The sequence below is a fragment of the Orycteropus afer genome, unplaced genomic scaffold (assembly GCF_000298275.1).
Source record: "Orycteropus afer afer isolate SDZICR_OR568_19922 unplaced genomic scaffold, OryAfe1.0 scaffold00031, whole genome shotgun sequence".
In the NCBI taxonomy this organism is placed as follows: Eukaryota; Metazoa; Chordata; class Mammalia; order Tubulidentata; family Orycteropodidae; genus Orycteropus; species Orycteropus afer.
Genome location: NW_006921618.1, coordinates 8,048,312 through 8,058,229, shown reverse-complemented (window position 1 = coordinate 8,058,229; position 9,918 = coordinate 8,048,312).

The following is a 9,918-nucleotide window of genomic DNA, read 5'->3' as shown; positions in this document are numbered from 1 at the left end:
GAATTGACTCAAAGGCAAAGGGTTTGGTGTTTTTTTTTTTTTTTTTTTAAAGCAGAGTGAGTGCCTGACATATACTTCACTGAACTAAATTCTGCTTTTGCAAAAGAATTCTCAAAGGGATGTACATTTTGTCCCTGGTTGTGGCAGCCTAAAAGTTACCACCCACACAATGAATTCCCTAGGGACAGAAATCTGATAACCTTGGGAACTTGATGGTCTGCATGCACCAGACATCTTAAGGCTGTCGTCCAGAGAGCTGTCCTTTATGTCACTGTGAGCTTCAAGAATGGTAAATGTCAATGTCAAATGGCCAACAAGTTGGGGCGCTTGTGCTGGGGCAAGGAGAGATGTCATGTCAGTCAAGAACAGAAAGCTTCAGGGAGCCTTTGTCCAGTGGCCATTGCTGCCTAATTATCCACTGGGCTGCCTGACTCTCAACTTTAGAGCCCCTTGAGTTCTAAATCAAGTAGCCTTGGTTGTGCAGTGGTTAAGTGCTCAGCTGCTAACCAAAAGTTTGGCAGTTCAGACTCACCAGTTACTCTGCATGAGAAAGACAAGGCAGTCTGTTTTCATAAGGATTTATATCCTTGGGAAGCCTATGGGGTAGCTCTACTCTGTCCTCTAGAGTTGCTATGAGTCGGAATCACTTGATGGCAATGGGTTTGGTTTTGGTTTGAGTTACTGAACAAACATGGTTCACAGTTGTGCTCAACTGCCAACCAAAAGGTTGGTGGTTTAGGTTACCCTGAGGCACCTCAGAAGAAAGGCCTGGCAATCTACTTCTGAAAAAATCAACTATTGAAACCCAGTGGAGCATGATTCTACTCGACACACATGATAGACACTGGTTTGAAGTATTTTGGTTCATAAATCCTACCCTATGAGTATAGTATGTACAAACAAACAAACAAAAACCAGGATGATGGGCTTGGCTGAATGAAAGTTTCACATTATACTAGCCACAGACACAGGACTGGCTAACTGGGTGAGTGAGACATCAGGGTCTGTGTCTAGAATTTGTCCTTTGGGGACCTACCTCTCCCTCATGCAATGTGATTCAACTGGGGCTGGGAGGAAGCTATTCAGGAGTTGTCAGTGGCCATTCTCTCTGATGAATAGAGGAGCCAAGCAGGGATGAGACATGGACACAGATGACCCTTATCCCTGAAGCTGGTCCTTCAAAATTGGGAGCTTCACCTGAGAGTGAACACATTCCCTTTCCCATACACTGTTTATGTCGTGTTTCTATCTCTTACAGCCATGAGTCCTGATTTAACGAAAGGTGCGTTTGAGCCACTTACACTAAGCAGTCATTCAACTAATGTTTACCGAGTGTCTTCTATGTGTCAGTCTCTCTTATGAGTATGGAGAAGGGAATAGGGAACAAGGCAGGCATGGTCCCTGTCCTTCTAGGCCTATCCAAAAGTAGACTCATTAGATGGAGTAACAAAAAAATATTATTATCAATTCTACTTGGTAAAACTAATAAAAACTCATTGGAATACGCAAAGTAGTGACCAAAAAATGAAACTCACTGTCGTTGAGTCAGGTCTGATTTATTTCTGAGGTAGTATCACTATGGAAGTAGATTGCCCAACCTTCCTTCCGAGGTGTGGCTGGTGGGATTGAACCACCAGCCTTCTGGTTAGCAGTCAAGTGCCTTAGGCACTAAGACACCGGAGCTCCCCGCAAAGCGGTAGAAAGGAGCAATATACAAAGAAGCAAAGGAAGAAAAAATTCATCCACAATCCCATCATCCAGGTATAACCACTGTTAACATTTATAGACATTTAAAAACCCACCCATTGCCATCGAGTCAGATCTGACTCATAGCAACCCCTCCTTGGGTTTCCGAGGCAGTATCACTACAGAAGTAGATTGCCCAACCTTCCTTCCGAGGAGTGGCTGGTGGGTTTGAACCGACAGCCTTCTGGTTAGCAGTCACATGCCTTAGGCACTAGGCCACCAGAGCTCCCCTATAGGCATTTAGTATTTTTCAAAACAAACATGCTTTTAGAAAATTAAATCATAGAGTATATCATTTTTATCTTGCATTTCTATGAAAGATGTTATGAATATTTTCATGTCATCAAATATTCTTCAAAAATAATTAAAAAATAGTTGCATTTTATCACATAAACAGAATAATTAAAAATCCATTATTGAGCATTCTGGTTGTTTCCAACACTATGCTGTTATAAATAACACCCACCATTCATCTCTCAGTTTGTCTTATTATGATGGCTTGTGTGTTGCCATGCTGCTGGAAGCAATATCACCGGCATTTCACATATCAGCAGGTCACCCATGGTGGACAGGATTCAGCAGCTTCCAGACTAAGAAGAAGGACCTGGTGATCTACTACAGGAAAAAAAAAAAAAATTGACCAGCAAAAACCTTATGGACAGCAGTAGAACATTGTCTGACACAGTGCTGGAAGATGAGCCCCTCAGGTCGGAACACACTCAAAATACAACTGGGGAAGAGCTGCCTCCTCAAAGTAGAGTGCACCTTACTGACATAGATGGATAAAAGCCTTTGAGACCTTTATATGCTGATGTGGCATGACTCTAAATGAGAAGAAACAGCTGCAAACATCCATTAATAATAGGAATGTGGAACGCATGTAATATAAATCTAGGTTCATTTAAGTCACCAAAAGTGAAATGGAACTCATAAAGATCTATATTCTAGGCATCAGTGAGCTGAAATGTACCAATATTGGCCATTGTGAATCAGACAATCATGTGGCCTATTATTCTGAGAATGACAAATTGAAGACGAATGGTGTCACATTCATTGTCAGAACATTTCAAGATCTATCCTGAAGCACAATGCTATCAGTGATAGAATAATATCCTTACACCTACAAGGAAGGCCAGTTAATGCACCTATTATTCAAATTTACACATCCACAAGTAATGCTAAACATGAAAAATTTGAAGATTTCTACCAACTTCTGTGTGATTTATTCACTACAAATACCTTTTATCAACAACATAAATGGTGAATGTACCTCACTGGATGCAATACACAGGAATCAAATGGAGTACATCTGTGGGAAGGGATGATGGAGAAATGCAATATCATTAGTCAGAGCAAAGCCATAGGCTGACTTCATAATACCATCAACTGCTCACATCCAAGTTCAAGTTGAAGTTGAAGAAAACTAAAATAAGTCCATAAAGACCCTCTGAAGAATAGATTTGAGGCATTGAATCCTAATGACCAAAGATCAGATGCAATGTGGGATGACATCAAGCATTTCATACATGAAGAAAACAAAAGGTCATTAAAAAGACAAAAAAGGAAGAAAAGACCAAAATGGATGTCAGAAAAGACTCTGAAACTTGCTCTTGAACAGAGAGTAGCTAAAGAGAATGGAAGGGATGATGAAATAAAAGAGTTGAAGATTTCAAATGGTAGTTCAAGAAGACAAAGTGTTATAATGAAATGTGCAAAGACCAGGAGTTAGAAAAACAAAAGGGAAGAACACACTCAGCATTTCTTAAGCTAAAAAAAAAAAAAAAAAAAAAAACCCATTGCAGTAGAGTCGTATCTGATTCATAGTGACCCCTCCTTGGGTTTCCAAGGCAGTATCACTACAGAAGTAGATTGCCCAACCTTCCTTCTGAAGAGTGGCTGGTGGGTTTGAACCACTTGCCTTCTGGTTAGCAGGCAAATGCCTTAGGCACTATGCTACCAGAGTTTAGAATTGCAATATTAAAGGATTTTATAGGCAAAATATTAAACAAAGCAGGAAGCATCAAAAGAAAAGGGAAGGAATGTATAGTAACTGTCCTTAAAAGAATCGGTCAACATTCAACCATTTCAGGAGTTAACATATGATCAAGAACCAATGGTACTGAAGGAAGAAGTCCAAACTGCATTGAAGGAACTGATGAAAAATAAGGATCCAGGGATTGCTACCAATTGAGATGTTTCAATCAACGGCTGCAACACTGGAAGCACTCACTCATCTATGCCAACAAATTTGGCAAACAGCTACCTATCCAATTCACTGAAAGAGATCTATGTTTGTGCCTATCCCCAAAAAAAAGGTGATCCAACAGAATGCAGAAATCAAAAAATATCATTAACATCACACAAAAGCAAAATTTTGTTGAAGATAATTTAAAAATGGTTATAATAGTACATTGACAGGGAACTGCTAGAAATTCAAGCTAGATTCAGAAGAGGACAGAGCAATGATATATTGCTGATGTCAGATGCATCTTGGCTGAAAGCAGAGAACACCAGAAAGATGTTTATTTGTGTTTTATTGACTATGCAAAGGCATTTGACTGTATGTTGCTGTTGTTGTGTTGTTAGGTGCCATCGAGTTGTCTCCGACTCATAGTGACCACCCAATGCACAGTAGAACGACACACCGCCCAGTCCTGAGCCAGCTCCACGATTCTTGCTACACTTGAGCCCATCACTGCCTCCACCATGTCAATCCACCTGGTTGAGGGCCTTGCCCTCTTTCATCGACCCGACACCTTACCAAGCATGACATCCTTCTCCAGGGAATAGTCTTCTGACAACATGACCAAAGTATATGAGATGAAGTCTGGCCATTCTCACCTCCAAGGAGCATTATGGCTGCATTTCCTCCAGTACAGACCTGTTAGTTCTTTTAACAGTCCATTTGACTGTATAAATCATAACAAATTATGAATAAGACTATGAAGAATAGAAATTCCAGAACACTTAATTGTACTCATATGGAACCTGTACATAGGAGAGGCAATTGTTCCAAAACAACAAGGGGATAATATGTGGTTTAAAATCAGGAAATGTGGACATCAGGGTTATATTCTTTCACTATACTTATTCAATCTGTATGCTGAGCAAATAATGCAAGAAGTTGGACTATATGAAGAAGAATGCAGCATCAGGATTGGAGGAAGATTCATTAACAACCTGTGTGTGATATACAGACGACACAACCTTGCTTGCTAAAAGCAAAGAAGACTTGAAGCATTTACTGATGAAGATCAAAGACTTCAGCCTTGAGTATGGATTATACCTCAACAAAGAAAAAAACAGATCCTCACAACTGGACCAATAAGCAGCATCACAATAAATGGAGAAAAGATTGAAATGGTAAAGGATTTCATTTTACTTGGATCCACAATCAACACATGAAAGCAGCAGTCAAGAAATCAAACAACATATTGCACTGACAAATCTGGTGCAAAAGACTTATAAAGTCTTTTATAAAGTGTTAAAAAGACAAGACTAAGTAAGGTGTACCTAACCCAACCCATGGTATTTTCAATAGCCTCATACACATGTGAGAGCTGGACAATGAATAAGGAAGATCACAGAAGAATTGATGCATTTGAATTATGGTGTTGGTGAAGAATATTAATCTACCATAAACTGCCAGAAGAATGAACAAATCTGTCTTGGAAGAAGTGCACCCAGAATGCTCCTTAGAAGGGAGGATGGTGAGACTTCTGTTTCATGTACTTTGGACATGTCATCAATAGGGATCAGTTCCTGGAAAGACAATATGCTTGGTAAAGTAGAGGGTCAGAGAAAAAGAAGACCTTCAATAAGATGGATTGACACAGTGGCTGCAACAGTGAGCTCAAACATAGCAACGATTATGAAGATGGAGGACTGGTCAGTGTGTGGTCTGGTGTACCACTGGACGGCACCTACCACCACAACCGATAATAAATACAATAAATAACACTAAGATGAACAACCTTGTACAAAAAGAAAAAAAAAAAAACAACTTTGTTCAAATATATTTTTTGTTTCTTTGTTTTTTAATTTTTAAATTTTCTTTAGATACATCTCCAAAGGTACAACTTTACTAGGTCAAAGGAAATAATATTTTAATATTTCTTGATAAATATCACTGTCATGGTCTGCAGTAAAGCTGTGTCAGTTTCTACCACCACCAGTAGGATAGGAGTGGGCCTGTTTCACATCACCCTTCCTCTTTTGTAAATTAGCAGGGTACGAATTAGGGGAAGGTGAGTGAGTCACTAACCTTGGGCACAAAATTTAACCTGTTGTCACTGAGTCGAATCTGACTCATAGTGATCCTATAGGACAGAATAGAGCTGCCTCATAGGGTATCCAAGCTATAATCTTTATGGAAGCAGACTGCCACATCTTTTTCCTGCTGAGTAACTGGTAAATTCGAACTGCCAACATTTTGGTTAGCACCGAAGCACTTTTAGCCACTGCACCACCAGGACTCCTTACAAAATTTAAAAGGACACCAAAAAAAAAAAAACCAACTCAGTTGTTAGGTTGAATGATATTTTAATGCGAGACCCTCCCCCTAATCTATTGCCTTGAGGAAATCTTTAAATCTTAAAATAAAACCATTTCCTGAAGTCATCTTTAAAGCAAACAATAGTTTAGCTTAATTAGAAAAGAAAGTCTGCTTTGAACATTGTCTGTTAAAGAATTGTCAATACGTGATCAAATTGACAGTAGCAACTTGAAAGGATAGATGAGAAGCTTACGGGACAGTGAGTTTGGGTTGATGCAATGAAACAGTTCAGAGAAGAGTGTTGAGAAAGTGGCACAACTTGAGCAACGTAACCAATGCCACTGAATTGCACGTGTGGAAATTGTTGAATCTATGTATGTTTTGCTGTGAATATCCTCAACAAAAATAAAAATCATATTTAATGCAAAAAAACTCCATGCTACATAAAATATCAATTTAAATAAAAACAAGAACTATCAATGCCCACCACACTGCTGGAACTAGAAGAACGTGTGTCCCTAGATACATATTTTTATGCGTTTTTTTACAATAAATTTTCAAATATCCTGTTACTTTTAAATATACCTCTTGCCTTTAGCTACAGACATTCTGCAACTTCCTACAATGCTACTGCTGTTACTGTCTGACATTTGTATTATCTTACATAATTCAGCTAAGTAAGTGCTTCAAATTCACAACTGACTTAAACAGTACTTTTCAGGTTATCTGGGACAGTGCAATTACATATACTATAATTATGGTCCTTTTCTTTAGCTATTCTTCACTGATTTCCACAAATATTTATGAAGGCTTTCATTTGAAAAGACATAACAGACATTCTAGATTAAGATGACTCAACAGATAAAGAAAGGGGTAAGGATTAAAATCAATAACAGGATCAGTGTCTATAACCAAATTTTAATGTAATATGGTGAAATGAGATTTAATTCCCTTTGTTTCCTCACCAAGAAATTATGTATCACATTCAAACTTTAATTGAAATCTTGATATTTTATGGTTATAATGTTAACAAAGTGGGACTAGTTAAATTGTTTTCATAGCTTTAAGATGAATAATGTAATTTAAATATTTTTTTCAAAACTATTTAGTCTGTATTTTCTATTCACCCTTTCTTTTGTGTGTGGTTTGGGTGAAAATTTACAGAGCAAATTCACTTCCCATACAGCAGTTCACATACACTTTGTCTCATGACATTAACTACAACTTAGCACAATGCAACAGCTCCCCTCCCACTTCCTCCCCATAGTTACCTCTTCCCTGTGTCCATACCTCCATGCACTCCTGCCCCCTGAGCTCTCTCCCTGTGCATAAGCAGCCCCTCTTTCTCCGGTGATTGTTCTCTCCAAGGAGTGTATCTACTTCAGGTAAATGTTCAGCTCATATGCCTGTCTTTTGTTTGGCTGGAAGCCACAGGTATGGGTTCAATTCCAGCCCTGAAGGGCAGCTAGCGGCCTTAGTCTCAGTGGTTCCACCAGGCTGTATCAGACCAGTAAACCTGGTCTCTCTTTCTTTTTTTTCCCAAATGATTTTGAGTTTTGTTCCACATTGTTCTCTGTCTCTATCCAGGATCTCCTACATAGATCCCCCTGAGTGATTGACAGTGGTAGCTGGGCACCATCTAGTTCTTCTGGTCTGATAGTCATATAGGCTGAGGATCACATGGTGTACTAGTTGCTAGGTCTAATTCTTTCCATGAATCTGGTTTTCTTCATTCTTCTTTGCTCTGGATGAGGAGAGACCCATCGTTGTATCTATATGGCTGCTTGCAAGCTTTTAAGATCCCGGTTGCTACTTGCCAAAGTAGGAGGTGGAACAATGTTTTGTGTAGTATGTTATGCCAATTGAGCTTGATGTCCCCTGTGACTATGATCCCAAGCCCACAGGTTCAACTACTCGGTCCCTTTGGGTAGCTGGCTGTGACCAAGAAGTGACTACAACCTTGTCCTTTGTCAGCTCTACTATACACCTGGGAATTCAGATCACACAAATACACTTATAGGACCATTGTCTCCCAACCCTATACATGGTCTTGGGTACACTCCCCGCTTCATAGACATACCTAATAGTTCAGGCTGTCCACCCATCTATCCACCCACATACCCATGTTTGCCTTCACTGACAACGCAAGTACTATATGTGCAAAAGGGTTCATCTTTGTTGTCCATACCTTCCACACACCTCTCTATGTCTTCCTCTTCCTCAATGCCACCATGTTGATCACTCACATTTGGTACATTGCCCTTCTCTTCACCCAAATCAATACTTATCTCTACCCCATCTAACAGTGTTCCCTCCCCTCCCTTCCCACCCTGGTAACCAACAAAGAAAATTTCTTTCCACAGATAAACCTTTCCTTGACTTTTACAATAATGGACTAACATGATATTTGTCCTTCTGTGATTGACTTATTTCACTCAGCATAATGTCCTCCAGGTTCATCCATGTTATGTGGTGTTTTGCAGATTCTACATTATTCTTTAGCGTTGCATAATGTATTAGACTGGGATCTCTAGAGAAACAAAAAACAGCAAAGCTTATATATATATAAAGAGAGAGAGAAATTTATCTTAGGAAAATGGCTCACAAATGTATAGAAGCCAGCAAGTTCAAAGTCCCTGGAGCAAACGTGAGGCTGGAGCCTTTTCCTAGCTTCTGCAACTGCAGGGGCCGAGAAGCTCAAGGCTGGCAAGCAGTACACCAGCTGTTGACTCCAACAAATGACGAATCCAAGATCTCCAGGCCAAGCGGTGGACTGCTCACTCATGGACAGTTGTAGGCAACACAACAGAATCCCAATCCACAGAAGAATGTCTCTCTTCCCAGGATGTCCCTGAATATCCTGGAAGCAGGCCACACCCCTAGGAAACTCCCCTTGAAAAAATTGGCCACTCAGAACAGTCATCTGATCCCATCATGGGAATAACCACACAGAACTGGGATCCAGCCAAGTTGACACACAGCTCCAACTATCACACATAGTATTCCATTGTGTGTGTGTATATACCATAGTTCGGTTATCCGTTCTTCTGTTGAGGGGCATATAGGTTGTTTCCATCTTTTTACTATTGTAAATAGTGCTGCGATGAACATGGGTGTGCATATGTCTGTTCTTGTCCCGGCTCTCACTTCTTTAGGATATATACCTAGTAATGGAATGGCTGGATCAAATGGTATTTCTAATTCCAAATTTTTAAGGAATCACCATACCACTTTCCACAGTGGTTGTATTATTTTACAGTCCCACCAGCAGTGTATGAGAGTTCCAATTTCTCCGCATCCTCACCAGCATTTGTTATTTTCTGTCTTATTGAACTTTGCTGCAAGTGCTGGGGCAAGATGGTATCTCATTGTTGTTTTGATTTACATCTCTCTAATGGCTAATGATCAGGAGCATTTCCTCATAAGTTTTTGGGCCTCCTGAATATCCTCATTGGTGAAGTGTTTATTCATGTCTTCTGCCATTTTCTAATTGGATTATTTGTCTTTTTGTTATTGAGGTGTTAGAGTTTTCTATAAATTATAGACATAAGATCTTTGTAAGATATGTCATTGCCAAATATTTTTTTCCCAATCTGTAGGTTCTCTTTTGACTCTTTTGGAGAAGTCTTTGGAAGCACATAAAAATTTAATTTTGAGAAGGTCCCATTCATCCAGTT